The 17362-nt window shown below is 41.6% G+C and overlaps 1 protein-coding gene across 5 annotated transcripts in view; it reads right to left on the bottom strand.

The window, feature by feature from the left end:
- Positions 1-17362, bottom strand: part of apba1a (amyloid beta (A4) precursor protein-binding, family A, member 1a) — a 155015-nt gene that overhangs the window by 85551 nt on the left and 52102 nt on the right. The gene's annotated exons all lie outside the window — the stretch shown is intronic.

Raw genomic sequence — 17362 nt, 5'->3', positions numbered from 1 at the left:
CATTTCTTTAAATATTTGCAGTTGCGAAGCTTTATTTCTGCTATGCAAAACAAGTCATTAGCAATTCCTGCACTTTCATCTTTAGAGGAAATTATTACTAACAATTGTATTAACAGAGGTTGGATTTCATTAATACACAACTGGATAACATCCGGTTCTAATGAATCATCAGCACCCAAACTGGATACATGGAGGGCAGATCTAAAAGTGGACATTTCAAACAACGATTGGATCAAAGCCTGTAAGGACGCACAAGCACATACAGCCAACACTAATTTAAAATTACTCCAATACAATTGGTTAATGCGGACCTACATAACCCCTGTCAAGCTTCATAGATACAACAATGATATACCTGATACATGTTTTAAATGCAATGAGGTTAAAGGAACATTTATACACTGTATCTGGGAATGTGACAAGATTAAGAAATTTTGGAGGGAGGTGATGGATAAAATTATGGCTATTCTGTCGTTAATGTTTCACTTGATCCTATTATGATTCTGTTACATTTGTATCCAGAAACCCTCAACCTGAGAGCTAGAGAATACACATTTATTAACTTTGCTGTTCTACAGGCAAAGCGTCTGACAGCTCTGAATTGGAAGAAAACTGTGGTGCCTACAATAGGATCTTGGATCAAATGTATGGCACAGTGTATGTCAATGGAAAGAATAACATATATTTTAAAAAATAGATTGGGTGTGTATGAAGGAATTTGGAAACCATTCAGCGACTTTATAAAAAAGGAAGATATAGCAGAGCTTCTACAGTTGGAGAATTCAGGTTAATTTTGTTATTTTGTTGTAATCTGTATTTATTCTTATTTTTATCTTTCTATTCTATTTTATTTTTGCTAAGGTACCATCGATTTGTATTTTGTATCTACTTTGTAATATAATATTTTATAAATCTTAAGCTATGAGTACAAGAGAGAGAACGAGTGTGTATGTGTTGGGGGGGGGGGGTGTAATATTACAGTGTCATTCATTGGATAACTATTCGCACTTGTACCTTACCTGCACTGTAATGAATGATGCAAAATAAAATAAAAACATTGTTAAAAAAAAAAAAAATATGACAAAATACTTCTGCTCGGTGACCTGAATTTTCACATTAATGATGTTTTGGATTCCAAAGCAACCGAATTTCTGGATCTTCTTTTTAGTCTCAACTTCATCCAACATGTCTCTGGCCCTACTCATAATCTCAGTAATACTTTGGATCTAGTCTGTACAAAGGATATTATTGCTGGCCTCCCTTTTATTCTTCAGGTCCCGGTCTCGGATCACTCTTGTGTCTTTTTTAACCTTCTCACACACGCACAGACTACTCGCTCTGAATCTAACCCTCACTCTTTTCGTTTCATTAACAACCATGTTAAGTCCCTTCTAGCTGATCATTTGCCCGATAACCGACACGGCTATGTCTGTCAACGACCTTACAGATGGCCTAAACAGTGCACTGTCAGAATAGCTCGAGTCCTTTGCTCCTCTTAGAACTAGTAGAGGCACTCAAACTAAATCTGTGCCTTGGTTCTCCGACCTCACTCGCTCTTTAAAACAGGCTTGTCGTAGACTTGAAGACAGAGGGCGCACCTGTAAATCAGAGTCCTCACGCCTCGCCTGGACTCTTAGCTTTAAACGTTATAAACATGCACTTTCTGCTGCCAGATCTTCTTATTTCTCCAACTTGATCGAAACCAATAAGAATAAATATCGGGTCCTGTTTAATACTGTCGCCAGGCTTACACACTTAACCAGTTCTGAGCTCTTCTTTCACAGCTAATGGTTTTCTAGAGTTTTTCACTGATAAAATCTCCCAAATAAGGAACAATATCATTAGCCAGCAGCTCTCTAGTACCATGACCGGCCAGTGCTCTGTGTCCACGAGTTCACTCTCTCAGTTTAAACCTATTTCTGCTGAGGCCTTGGCCTCAATGGTTGCAGCCTCAAAGCCAACAACATGTTCACTAGATCCCATCCCTTCTGACCTCTTTAAGGAACTCTTTCCTATTCTGAATGCCCCTATATGTGCCATCTTGAACACTTCCTTCTCTGAGGGGTGTGTCCCCTTAACCTATAAGTCAGCTATCATTAAACCACTCCTCAAGAAACCCAATAGCGATCCACTGGTTCTTGCCAATTATCGACCTGTCTCCACTCTCCCTTTCTTATCTAAAATACTTGAGAGAATCGTTGCTGATCAACTGACTGTCCACCTTTCTGCCAATGATCTCTTTGACAATTTTCAGTCTGGTTTCTGCTCCTGTCACTCTACTGAGACTGCCCTAACTAGAGTAGTTAATGACTTACTTGTCACTGCTGACTCTGGATCAGCCTCCTTACTTTTAATTCTTGACTTAAGTGCGGCCTTCGATACCGTAGATCATTGTGTGCTTCTACACCGACTGGAGCATTACGTTGGTGTTCAAGGGCTGGCGCTCTCATGGTTCCAGTCCTACTTATCTAGTAGAACCCAATGTGTTAGTTTCAATAACTCTTTGTCAGAATGCTCTACAGTTACCGCTGGTGTGCCCCAGGGGTCTGTCCTGGGCCCTCTGTTGTTTTGTATTTACATGCTCCCTCTGGGTAGGATAATTGCAGAATATGGTATACGGTTCCATTTCTATGCTGATGACACACAGCTATACATCCCACTACAGCCTAATGACCCCTCTCAAATACAAAATCTGGGAACATGTGTAAGCCAAATCAAGATCTGGATGAGTCAAAACTTTCTCATGCTTAATACTGCTAAGACTGATTTGCTGGTGATCAAGCCTAATAACTACAAGTACTTCTCTGAGAGTCTTTGTCTTAATATTGATGGTTGTTCAATCTCTGAAAGCACGCACATTAGAAACCTAGGTGTTATTTTTGATCCAACCCTGACTTTCGAGACTCACATCAAGGAAATCACCAGGACAGCTTTCTTTCACCTGCATAAATTGCCAAAATCCACCCTGCTCTGTCCCGGCGTAGCGCCAAGGTGGTTCTCCATGCCCTTGTGTCTTCCCGTTTAGATTACTGTAATGTTCTTTTTTCTGGCCTCCCTATCTGTACTACTAGGAGTCTTCAGCTTGTGCAAAATTCAGCCGCCAGACGTTTAACAAAAACAAGTAGATTCTGTCACATAACTCCTGTCCTGGCATCATTACATTGGCTGCCCATTCAGGCTAGAGACGATTTTGAAGTTCTTCTCTTAACTTGTAAGGCATTAAATGGACTTGCACCGTCTTATTTAACCGAACTACTTTCTCCCTACATTCCACCACGTCCTCTTCGTGCTCTTAGTTCGAACCTCCTTGTCATCCCACCAATCAATAAAAAGTCAGCTGGTGGCAGGTCCTTCTCCTACCGTGCTCCTTTTTTATGAAATGGCCTCCCACTTGATATCAAAGAAGCTACATCCACTGCAATTTTTAAGTCCCGTCTTAAAACATACCTCTTTACTCAATATTTTGGTTTAAACTAATTCTTAACTGTTTTACCATTTTCCTGTGGTGTTTTAATATTGTTTTATTGAGACCATGTACCATGGTGATTTTGCACTTTAAATACATAATACATTACATAATACATTTTGCACATTAAATAATAAATTGATTGATTGATTGATTGATTGATTGGTTGATTGATTAAAAGAATCAACTCAGGCAAAGCCCCAGGGCCTGATGGCCTGCCAATAGAGTTTTATAAAACCTTCCAGAAGCAGTTGTTGACCCCACTTTTGAATATGTTTAACAAGTCATTTAATAATTACTATTATTAATTATATAATAATAATTACGATAATTATTACCACCAACTTTAAGACTCGCTACAATAATTCTTATTTTGAAACCTGGGAAAATGCCGACTGACTGCTCCTCGTACAGGCCTATTAGTCTCTTTGGGAGTAGACACAAAAATATTGTGTAAAGTTCTTGCTAAAAGGCTAGATCCATATATCCCTTCTTTGGTACATAGTGATCAGAATGAGTTCGTACAGAATTAACCCTAACCCTAACCCTAACCCTAACGTTTGATAGAATCGAGTGGCCTTATTTGTTCAATTTGTTACCGAGATATGGACTTGGGGGAAAATTTCTGAAATGGATAGAATTATTGTATACCAACCCTACAGCACGTGTAATGACGAATAACAATTTATCAAGCCCATTAACGTTAGAGAGGTCAACCCGTCAGGGCTGTCCTCTCTCCCCACTATTGTTCATTTTGGCCATTGAGCCTTTAGCCATGTCCATTAGAGCTGAAGCCAATTTGTCAGGTATAACAATCGGAGATCATGAACATAGGATATCGTTGTATGCAGACAATGTGATCCTTTTTTTGGTCAAACTTATCAAACAGTGTCCAGACATACATTTAATTAATACATTTGGTTAATTTTCTGGATACAGTATTAATAATGCAAAAACTTCTATACTTTTCTTGAACAAAGACGAAAGAACTAATCCAGTTATAAGTACACCCTTTTTTAATGCGAGGGAGGGCTTTACCTATCTTGGAATTAATATTACCCCGCAAATTAATACAGTTGTTAAAGCAAACTATGACCCGTTGATGAGAGAGGTACAGGACTTACCTAAAAATGGACAACAATGCCAATATCAATGATTGGCCGGATCAACATAATTAAGATGACTATCTTGCCGAAATTCTTATATTTGTTTCAATCACTCCCAATACCACTGCCCAAATCCTTTTTTAAAGAAATCAATAGTGCATTTTGTAGGTTTATCTGGAACAACAGAAAACCTAGACTAAGACTCAGATTATTGTATTTGCCATATGATAGGGGTGGGTTACAGATGCCCAGTTTACAGTAGTATTACTGGGCCGCTTAGCTGCGCAGTGCTATGTTTTATTTTGTCACACACTCTCCTCCAGCATGGGTTTATATTGAACAAGCATCAATATCTAAGCTGCCATTAAGCCTATATGTATATTCAGCAGATTTTAAAAAACTTTAAAGAAAAAAACAACAAATCCCTTCCTTAAAAACTCTATTGATTGGTTTAAAGCTCATAGACATATTGGTGATACACCCCCCATCTCTCAATTTTCACCCATTTGGGATAATGCGCGGTTTACTCCTGGCAGGGCAGATGGTGGTTTTCAGGTTTGGGCCAACAGGGGGGTGCAAAAAATTGGAGACTTATATGTTCAGGGCACTTTACTAACATTTAATGACCACTTTTTTAAATACTTACAATTGAAGCATCACCAGGCTACACATGAGCCGCTGCTGTCCTGCCTTGAGGGCATTGTGTTAATACATATGAATGGGAAACGGCAAATTTCTACACTATATAGCACTTGTCTCGCATGATGAGGAATCTAGTCATGATAGAAGGAGGGCATGGAGATTTAGATATTAAGGAAGATATTGGAGAAGCTGAGTAGGTGACAGCTTGCTTAAAAGCTCAATCACAAACCATTAATACTTGAATGAAACTGCTACAACATAAGTGGTTAATGAGGACATATATAACCCCTGAGAAACTCAATAAATGGTCCCCTGGCATTCCAGATACATGTGTGAGATGTTTGACTGAGAAAGGTACTTTGATTCATTGTGTATGGGAATGTCCTAAGCTGGTAGCGTTTTGGAAAATGGTTGTCCGCACTCTAAGTAAAATCACAGGTATTCAGGTACCCTGCATAGCAAAACTTTATATTTTAGGGATATACCCAGATTGCTTTTCTGTTAACTCTAAGTGTAAGACTCTGATCAACTTTGGCCTCCTGCAGGCCAGGAGGATGATTGCTCTATCTTGGAGAGAGACTGAAGTATCCTCTACACAATCTTGGATTAGAGAGATAGCAATGTGTGTTACATTAGAAAAGCTAACCTATGTAATTAGGGGTAAAGTGCAATAATTTGACGAGGTGTGGGCACCCTTAATGGACTTTCCTAGAAACAATAGATTATATTTATCGGTAAGGCTATTGAGTGTGACAATTTTTTTATTTTTTTTTATTTTAATTTTGTTTTGTTGTATGTGTGTGTATGCAGTGAGGTCTGCCTGCATCTCATTGTGCAACTAGTGTGGTATGTGTCGATGTGTTTTGTACGTTCTTATTGAAAATCAATAAAATAACATTGTTCAAAAAAAAAAGATGCAATTTGTAAAATATTTAGTTTTCAAAATGATCAAAATTATCAACCGAATGTGAAGATATAATATTGTTGACATAATGTTAAAGACTTCTATGTTTTGTTTGCAGCGATATCTACTGTAGTTAGCATGTTAAACAGCTAGCCTTCTATAAAACCACTCTGAGCTCCCAATTAGGACTGCTTACTGTAAGACTAACTGAGCTAACTAGCCAACAGCAGCTACAGTTAGCAGTGATATGCGATAACTGATCCCAAAGCTGGTTCAAATATATCTTATGTGTGAAGATCATATTATTTTACATGATGTTTACATGACGTGTAGGAAAATGCTTTGGGCTGCACATAAAGTGTGAAAGTGCAACACAAGCAGCTGGATCAACATTTAATTCTCTATCAAAAACCAGTGTATCAATTTCATATAGGGTATGGCATACTTCTGTATATGTACTGGGTTGATGAAGATGTAAACGTAAATAAAAATGAGTTTTTGCTTCGTCCAGTGAGACACCAGACTTGATATCACAAGACTGCAAGTTCCTGGTGCAGCAAGAACTGCAGAGAAGAACCGGGTCCGGCTGTGAAGAACAGTTATTTGTTTCATCACACGTCATCAGGATTCTGTTCCTGCACAGAAGATCAACATCTGTTAGGATGACAGAAGTCTGTGGGACTTCTGTCCTGGGCTGGTGTGGTTACACGTGGTCTGCGGTTGTGAGACCGGTTGGATGTACTGCCAAATTGTCTGAAATGCCTTTGGAGACGGCTTATGGTAGAGAAATGAACATTCAATTCACAGGCAACAGCTCTGGTGGACATTCCTGCAGTCAGCATGCCAATTGCACGCTCCCTCAAAACTTGCGACATCTGTGGCATGGTGCTGTGTGATAAAACTGAACATTTTAGAGTGGCCTTTTATTGTGGCCAGCCTAAGGCACACCTGTGCAATATTCATGCTGTCTAATCAGCATCTTGATATGCCACACCTGTGAGGTGGGATGGATTATCTCGGCAAAAGAGAAGTGCTCACTAACACAGATTTAGACAGATTTGTGAACAATATTTGAGGGAAATGGTCTTTTGTGCATATAGAAAATGTTGTTGCGTTTATATTTTTGTTCAGTGTACTAACTGAAAGGACACATTTTGTCATCTTTTTGAGCTGTTATAAGTGATTAGCCTAAAGTATCTGATATTGTGGTTAATTGGCACAAATTGAAAATGTGAGCTTATGTAGAGATGGAGAGCTCTCCTGCTGCAAGTCATGCAAGTCTTATGAGATTTGAAAGTTCACATAGAAGTTGTTATTATTCAGATGTTGTTATGTTCAGATTTTTTATATTATTTTATATTGTGTTTGGTGTTTCCTCCACCCACACTTTCTTTTCTATACAACTAACAGGCCGTTACATGTTTGAGACGTGCCGAATGCCGGGTGCAGCCAACAGGCTCTTACTGTGACCTCAAGCACCACCAAGGTGAACTACTCTAGCTTGCTGTTTGATGCAGTGGAAATCACTTGCTGCCTATCCCCTCCCTCCCTCTCCCCTCACCTTGGTGTGGCTGCCTGACAGCTGTGGCGTGTGACCGCTCCCGGTCTTTTTTTTTTTGCAGTAAAGCTAATGTTTTACCTGGACTCATTTTTCACATTTAGAGAGAGAGAGAGAGAGAGAGAGAGAAGAAGAGAGTTTGCCAAATGGACAGATACTTTTCAACAATGAAAAGAAAATCAGCCGACAAGTCGGGCAACAGTGATGATGACCAGCCGCCAAAGCCCAAATCCAGAAAGTGTGACGACGCCAATCTTTCCCTTGGATTCACAGTGAATGTGGTAGGAGAGGAGGAGAGACCCATTTGTGTTTTGTGCCTGAAAACTCTGGCAGCTGACTGACATTTGGAGACATTACACCTCTCCCATGTCAATAAGCGAAAACTGGATGAATACTGCAAGCAAGAAAATCACTTTAAAACAACAGCATCAGTGAGCAGCACAGCACAGCTAGCATCATACAGGTTCGCATACAGAATTGCGAAATGTAAAAAGCCACACACGATAGCGGAGGAGCTCATACTCCCCGCAGCTATAGATATGGTGTCCATTATGATTAATGATACAAGTGCAGAAAAATTAAAGGCTGTCCCCCTGTCTAACGATACCACTGAAAGGCGCATATGTGACATTTCAAATGACCTGGAAGATCAACTGGTGGAAAAACTGAAAGGCGCCCGTTTCCCCATACAAGTGGATGAGGCCACTGACAGCAATAAAGACGGCCTGCTTATTGCTTATATTCGATTCGTCACATCTGAGTCGCTTGATGAAGATTTGCTGTTTTGCAAATATGTGGCGAAGAGAGCTACAGCTGACGAGCTCTTCAACATTATTGACAGTTACCTGGCAGAACACGGAATGGAATGGGAGAACTGTTTGGGTGTTTGCAAGGATGGAGCACAGTCCATGGCAGGAAAAACGAAGGGGCTGAGGGCACTCATCATGAGGGTCTCGCCAAAAGCTCAGTGGACGCACTGTATCCCTGAGACTGAAGTTTGTGTCACAGACACTGATTGAGTTCTGGATTGGTATGGAGAGGGTACATCCTCTCATTGGTCAGAGGGCTGTGAGGATTTTGCTTCCTTTTGCCACTTCCTATCTCTGCGAGATAGGATTTTCTGCTGTTGCCTCTCTCAAAACAAAATACAGATCTAAGCTGAACATTGAGCATGAAGTCAGAGTCAGAGTCAGTAACTAGCCTGCAGCCCCGCTTTGAGAGAATTTGCAGTGAAAAACAGGCTCATTGCAGCCACTAGTATAGTTTTGAGTACAGAGACCTGAGCCCAACAACTTGTTTTTGCGCAGTTTCCAGCATAAATATAACTGATCTGTTCTTGTTTGTTATTGTCTGGAACATATTTTCAATGCAAATAGTATAACTCATAGTTACACAGTGGCTGTAAATCTCAAAGAATAAAGGTACCTCATATTTCTTTCCAAATGCCTGCACTTATTTTTGTTCTTTTGCACAATATGTACTTGATATGTAATATGTACTAGATGTACATTGCAAATGTTCAGATTTTTAGGTCAAACAGCTGGCTTTGTTGCCAAATGTTGTTGTTTGGTCTTTGCACAGATTGAACTTTATTTATTCTTTATTTTTCTAAAGTGTGATTGCACATTTTGTTATAATTGTATATTAAAAAAAAAGCACAGGTTGATGGAGCAACTGAGTGCCAATTTGCCACAAAACTGATTTACAAAGATGTCATGGAAGTACTACTATTTTTGTTTCCTTTATTTGCACAAGAAATCAGAGGAAAATAATAATAATAATAATAATAATAATAATAATAATAATGATAATAATAATAATAATAAATTATATGAAATTAAATTAAATGAAGTGAGTTGATGTTATTTCAATAAAAGTTAAACTTCACCCATTTTGTTACATTTTTTTTTGGCATGGGGGGGAGATTCTTCTTCCTCCAAAGGGGGGCATGTCAGAAAAAGTTTGAGAACCACTGCCATAAACAAACACTGTGATTCGTTCTTTAACAACTGAACAAATGATCAATCTTCTCTGTTTTGGTTCAGTGTCGGTGCTCATCAGGCAGCAGACAGCAGTAAACCCACTGGACACACAGACAGAAACCAGCTGGTGAACATAGAGGAACAAAAAAAGACAAATCATCAGCTGTGTTAGCTCCATCAACCATGTCAAACACAGGCAGCCAGCCCATGTGCCAGTAACCGGACCAGATCAGAGTAAAGAGGGCAGGGAACAAGTCTGGCTAAGTATCACAACAGAGTATATTGAAACTACTAGCAGGGTATTGATAACATAAGATACTGTATTATTGTATCAGAATATTAACTATTTGCCCCACCCCTACTCAATACCTCATATCAAAAAGCATCATTATTATTCAGTGCCCTTGTTGGTAGTACAGGGGTAAGACGGGGGACAGAGGGTCTATTATTAGGTTCTGACTTGAGGAACTAATTAGCAGTAAGCTGACAAAAACACTGCAGCCCAGAATAGGCCAGAGCACACGGAAGTAATTTGGGGGGGGAACAGAGGGGACATGTCCCCTGCACTTTTTCAAAAGGTGGTTTTGGTCCCCTGTAGTTTTTACCGTCCAAAAACAATGTTACGCTATAGTAAACAGAGACTCGTCAAGCACTAGGACCAAGTGGAAAACGGCCGCTCAAGCTGAAGCCTGTTTCCCTTAGTTTAGACCGCCCACAAGCTCCTCGATTGGCTCTGCTGTTTCTTGTGTGATTGGCCGTCCCCGCTGTCACTCCACCTTGCTTGCACACCAGTCTGCTAGTTGCCCAGGATTGTCATATCAGAGGTTTCATTTACATTAACGTTTGAATCGGTGTCCATGTTCGTATGTGTGTGCATGCGTGCATGTGTGTGTATGTGTGTTTGGTAATTAGGTGCAGCCAGGATGTCTAAAAAAAGAAAAGTGGACATAAGAGACTTCTTTAGAAGTCAAAGTGTAAGTTACTCAAAGAAATGCGTTACACCCATCCGGCAACACCTTCACTGGCTCCAAATAAAGTAGCATATCCACTTCAAGATCCTCCTCATCAATTACAAAGCTCTTAATAATCTTGTAAAGTGTCTTTGAGTTTTATTGAAAGTGCTGATAAATAAAATGTATTATTATTATTGTTATTATTGTTATTATTATTATTATTATAACTGTAGAGCCTAAACAATACAAAGATTTAAAAAAGCTTATATTTAATGCCAAAGAGATACACTTATTTTCATGTATTATTTTTATGTTGAAAGGCAGCAACTGTTTAAAAAAAACACCAACAATGAAGATTTAGGGAAAAACACAATAAAACCTCGGATTACAAATGTGATTTTATACATCCAAACTCATGATAACTGTAAAAGTTTTTTCCTCTATAACCGTATCATCAAAATTTATGATTGTTGCACCCCAAATTGTCCCACTGTTCATGTCATGCATCAATATATTTTTGTCAGGTGATGGATAGTAGAGATGCAGAAGGAGGAGAGGCTGGAGGAGATGGAGGAGAAGAGGCTGGAGGAGGTAGAGGAGGAGAGGCTGGAGGAGGGAGAGCAGGAGAGGCTGGAGGAGGTAGAGAAGGAGAGGCTGGAGGAGATGGAGGAGAAGAGGCTGGAGGAGGGAGAGCAGGAGAGGCTGGAGGAGGTAGAGGAGGAGAGGCTGGAGGAGATGGAGGAGGAGAGGCTGGAGGAGGGAGAGCAGGAGAGGCTGGAGGAGGTAGAGGAGGAGAGGCTGGAGGAGATGGAGGAGGAGAGGCTGGAGGAGGGAGAGCAGGAGAGGCTGGAGGAGGTAGAGAAGGAGAGGCTGGAGGAGATGGAGGAGGAGAGGCTGGAGGAGGGAGAGCAGGAGAGGCTGGAGGAGGTAGAGGAGGAGAGGCTGGAGGAGGTAGAGGAGGAGAGGCTGGAGGCTCACAGGTGAGGTTGAAAGAATAAACATGTGTTAGTCATGAGATTAAGCATTGTGACAAATGTTAGGGTGATGATAATCTGTATCAGAGCTTTCAAAGTTCAAACACCATGCATCTTATATTTTGTCAGATGAAAGAAGCAAACTGGCCAGGTACAGTTTTATATTGAGGCCGGTGTACTAGAAAGTCTGTGTAAATGTATTATTTTATTGGTAAGAAATAGAGCTGGGTCAGGAACTCACAGTAGGGAGGGAGTGACATAAACTAGTTTATATGGCAATATTTTTCGTCATTATTGTAATGAATTAAATTATAAATTGCTCATAGATATTCCACCTGAATTATGGACATTTTATTCAATTTCTCCCCACCTGTGATATTCCTGCCAGTTTGACCTGCCCACCACTGGGTGGTGCTATGTATATGAGGTCTGTTTACCATATATTCCAAAAAATAAGTGTAAAATTGGTGGTACTGAGTTGGAGTGAAGTTGACTAACAAGGTGAAACACAGAATTGGGTGATAATGTTTTGCTACATGCTTTACAACCAGTCAAACCAAAAAATGGAACAGTAAACTTAAAAGTAGCAATAGAAAACTAGAAGAACTACTAGAAAACACAGTGAACTGAAAGAGTTAGAGTTTTATTAAAAATACTTGTGTCCCCCCCACCTCTGAAATCAAAATTTCGTCCTTGCCAGAGCATGTGGAGCCCTACTTCATCTGGATCACTTTTATGCCATGTTAGAGTTGTTTATGTGCAGAGCCAGTGCTGCGTCTGCTCCATTTACAACTCATCATGAATTAGCAGCAGAGCAGAGCCGGCTGCTGAACCACAGTGGACAGGACAGACTGACTGACAGGGTCCCCAACAGGAAGTGCTGCAGATGTTAAGGAGGATGTAGGAATTCAAAATGTATTTAGCAACAGCAGCCACACTGAAGAGTGGAGAAGATGCTCTGAGAAAGGTCACTGATAGAAATGTTTGCACTCCTGTAAATAAATAATGGGAATGATGCAGGAGTGTAGAAGCCTTTCTATATGACAGAGTTCAGAACATCTCTGGTCAGCTGCTGAGAAATGGTTCTGGTTCTGCTGAAGGCTAAATTATGAGATACTGTACTCCTGCAACAAATCCATCTACAGCAGTGTTTCTCAAACTTTTTCAGACCAAGGACCACTTAACCCATAAAAAAACACTCACGGACCACCTAACTCAAAATAGCCCCAAAACAATATGCCAACTTCAGTTCACAAATTACAACATAAAATGACAGTTTTACCAAAGATACAGGTACTTTATTTTTGTCACACAGCTTGTACAGTGAGATTCTTTGTATTTAACCCATCCCTCAAGGAAGCAATATCATAGTCTCTGTACACACTCAGTTTTTTTGTCATCTTAATGAGAAGAATGGTGCTGCTTTTTTTCTGGGCCATGAGTGAAGCAATGTCTGGCTCCAAACTAGACAGTTTCAGTCTCATTTCATAGTCCACATTTATCCGGTTGCGCTGCTTTGTTTTCAGACCAACAAGGGAGGAAAATCCAACTTCACAGTTGTAGGTGGTTGGAAACGGCATCAACAATTTCAGAGCAGAGTCAGCCAGCTCAGGGTGCTCAGGCTGGATGTGGAGTCAAAAGTCAGTCAATCCTTTCTCCCTGAAAGTTGTCCTCAGTGTCCCATCTGATGCAATGTCCACAAGGCTGTCAACCTCTCTTGGTGAAAGTTTGGAACTGACTTGCTCAATGTGCGTTTTGTCCCCAAATGGATTTCTGATCCACTCAAAGCTTGTGTCTAATTCTGGGAAATATATTCCCAGCTGCGAGTGGAGGTCTTGCAGATGTTGCTTGAAGGATGCAACTGTGCTCCTATCCACGTCCTCTCCAGCAGTGAGGAGAAAATCAGCAAGTGTGGGAAAACTGTCGAATTCTCCGCGATCGAGACGGCCACGCCATAATTCCATTTTCATGTGTGTGGCTTTAATTTTGTCTTGGACATTGAAGATGGTGACGGTCTTCCCTTGCAGCGCCACATTCAAAGTATTGAGAGCGCTGAAAACATCAGCCAAGTATGCCAACTTTGCGAGTCACTGGAAATCATGCATTCTGTCATACAGTTCATCGCTGTGGTGAATTAGTAACATTACCTCGTCTCGCAGTTCAAATAGACGGGTGAGAACTTTACCACGCGACAGCCAGCGAACTTCAGTGTGGAACAGGAGTTTTGTGTGTTCGCTCCCCATTTCTTCACACAGCGCTTTAAAAAGACGTGTGTTCAGTGCTTTACCTTTGATCTTGTTGACTATTTTCACAGATTCGTCCAGTACTGATTTTAGGCACTGTGGCATTTTTTCCACAGCCAGTTGTTCTCTGTGGATGCAACAGTGTGTTGCTGCTGCAGACGGCGCTACTGCGCGAACGCGCGCTACCAGTCCTTTCAGCTTTCCAGTCATTGCAGTTGCGCCGTCGGCGCAAATGCCGACACATCTTGACCAGTCCAGGTTATTCGTCATAATGAAATCATTGAGTGAGTGAAAAACTGCTTCTCCTGTGGTGTTGGTTGGCAGGGAACGGCAGAAGAGAAAGTCATCATGCACTCCACCGGCATAAATGTATCTCACAAAACACAGCAGATTTGCCTCATTCCCAATGTCGGTAGATTCATCCAACTGTAGTGAGAAGAACTGGCTTTGGCGCAAACGTGTCACCAGCTGATCTTCCACGCTTTCAGCCATAGACTTGATGCGCCGCTGGACGGTGTCATTGGAAAGAGGAATCCTGTTAATTTCGTCGCTGGCTTTCCCCCCAAACATTATGTTAGTCATCAGCTTTGCAGCTGGTTTAACTAAATTTTCACCTATTGAATGAGGTTTTCCAGCTTTAGCGATCAAGAGGGATACCTTGTATGAAGCCTCAGTAGCCTTAGCATTTTCTCCGGGTGCAAAAAACTGTGAAGCCTCTTTCATCAAATGCTGCTTGAGTTCGTCGCGTTTCCTTTCAAAAAATCCAGTAGGTTTCCCCATGTACTCCTTGTGTTTAGTTTCCAGATGCCGCTTTAACTTTGCAGGTTTCATAGCCTCGTTAGCTAACGTTTCATAGCACAACACGCAGTGTGGTTTAGGATCCTCCTCGTCGCCAGTCCAAAAAAACCCAAACTGTATGTAGTCGCTGTGGTATCTCCATTTCACCTTAGCGGTGGATTTTTCATGTTCATGACGAGTTGGTGGCGGGGTCTGCTTCGACGACGCCGCTGGCGTTGGACCAGCATCCTGGGACTCAACAACTTTTCCTGTCAAGTCAGAATTTTCATCTGCTTTTCTTTTACATGACCCGGTCCTAAGCCACTGATCCATTTATAACTCGTTTCCATGCTTGTTCGCACCATACATCCACGCTTTACACCGCTTTGCACAGTCACAGTTACAGCAGCAGGGTCACACTTAATTTGACGTAAACCAGTTGCGGTGTCGCAAACCGGTCCACTGCACTGCTCGAGTCAGACAATGCCACAAAAATTTTTTTTTGTGATTTTACATGGCTAGTTTATTTGATATTGAAAACAACACATATATGTCACAGGCAGTTTGAGAACACTGAAATCAAAACACTGACATTTTAAATTTTAAAACATGATATGTCACTTGTCACCTCGCGGACCACTAGGGGTCGCTCACGGACCACCAGTGGTCCGGGGACCACACTTTGAGAAAGTCTGATCTACAGGGACTAATTACATCTTTTCCTTCATCCTGCTAATGAACTGGAACACATACTAAATGATGCAGCACACACACACGACGCACCGTCTACAGCAGTGGTTCTCAACCTTTTTGGGGTCCTGTACCCCCTGCATATTTTAGATTGCACCAGATTTTATCGGTAGAGGCAGATGGTGTGTGTGGCGACAAGCAAAGCTACCTGGTAAGAAGCTCAAAGGGGAGTTGCTGAAGTCTGTCTTGCAGCACGCATGTGATTTTCCGCTGCATGTGTGCCGGTTTCATGGCATGGTTAGAAAGTACCTCTCCACATAAGGTATCCACATATGCTGAGGGTCCGAATCAGTTGCTGTAAATCCCAACATGATGTATTGTTCTTAGGGATAAGAAATTACTCGATTAAAATAAATTAATGGCAATTAATTGCGTTTTGAACCCGTGATGCCCCGCCAGTCCACGTGAGGGCGTGCTTGACGCCAGACGTACTTGACGCACACGCGGGAACACAAGCGAAGCAGGGCTCTGACGACAACAACAAGACAAACGAGAAGCGGTACACTGACAGGATGAAGAGGGCAAAACGGTGTGCAGTATGGAGCCACTTTAAAGGGGAACTCCGGTTATTTGACACCTGGACCTTATTTATAGGTGTAATTATGCTCGTATACTCACACAGACAATTGTAGTGCAGCTCGGAGTCCTTCGGACGTTAGTTAGATCCGACCGATCATGACCGCAGCGCACCGGGGCCACGGCAATGGAGCTTTTACACAGGAATTATCTGCCGCGAAACTCACTCATTTCACCTACATTTTGTCATGAAAGGTCAGTGTTATCATCATGTCAGCTCAGCTACCTTGTTGTCGTCGTCACCCAAACAAACTTTTGATGACGTCATAGACATGCGCCGCAAAAACTCGACTGTTTCACTTTGTTTTGGTCGGCTATTTCTGTGCAACATGGCAGAATATCTGATGTAGAGGTGTCGGACGACGACGACTTTGAGTATGATGGGTGTCCTTACCGTTTTGAGCCAGAATACACTGACGAGGAGCTCCATGAAAGGAGGACGCGGAGGCAGAGAGCCGAACAGCTGGCCCAAGAACAAGAAACCGCTGCACGTCCACGCATAGCTGCTAACTGGTGGTGCTCTTGTGGACGCTGCTCACCGATGGCAACAGAAGAGGAATGTATTTGCTGCTCAGAGTGGGACTTGAGACCAGGGGATACACGTATCGATGTCTCCATAAATATATGTCTGACTACTCTGGAGGATTTCTCGGCAATGATAAACCGGGCTGTGGTAGAGACTTTTTTCCATGTCCCGAAAGTAAATTGGAAGACCCAGCCAAAGTCAGCAGGACCGAACGGCCAACTTTCAATTGAGTAAGTAGTCTATACATGCATAAAGGGTCTATTTTCCATGAATTTGTTTGCTTTATAAGTAAATAACTTGGCGAATTTGGATATCTGTACTTTATAGTAATGGCTTGTGTAGAATACAGACCATAGACTGAAGCTATTACGCAGGAGAAATAAAGGAGAAACAGGGTTGACGACAACAAGGTAGCTGAGCTGACATGATGATAACACTGGCCAGTCATGACAAAATGTAGGTGAAATGAGCGAGTTTCGCGGCAGATCATTCGTATGTAGAAGCTCCATTGCCGTGGCCCCGGTGCGCTGCGGTCATGATCGGTCGGATCTAACTAACGTCCGAAGGACTCCGAGCTGCACTACAATTGTCTGTGTGAGTATACGAGCATAATGACACCTATAAATAAGAAATGCTGCCGATAAATGTCGTTGACGGACAGGGATTTCAAGAGGTAATAAAGTACATCGAGCCAGGGTACAATATCCCCTCTAGAATAACCATAACCACCCGCGTGGAAGCAAGTTACGCGAGGAAGAAGGCCGAGTTGAAAACACAACTTGCAACCGTGAATGTGGCCCTCACAACAGACTGTTGGACTTCCAGAGTGCGCACTTCACTGGGTGAAAGGATGAAGGTAAGCTAAATCCATTAATTTAATTATTGCAGATATTTTTAACTGTATG

The sequence above is a fragment of the Pagrus pagrus genome, assembly GCF_965226575.1.
Source record: "Pagrus pagrus genome assembly, chromosome: 8".
In the NCBI taxonomy this organism is placed as follows: domain Eukaryota; kingdom Metazoa; phylum Chordata; class Actinopteri; order Spariformes; family Sparidae; genus Pagrus; species Pagrus pagrus.
This window is presented reverse-complemented; position numbering and strand designations above follow the sequence as displayed.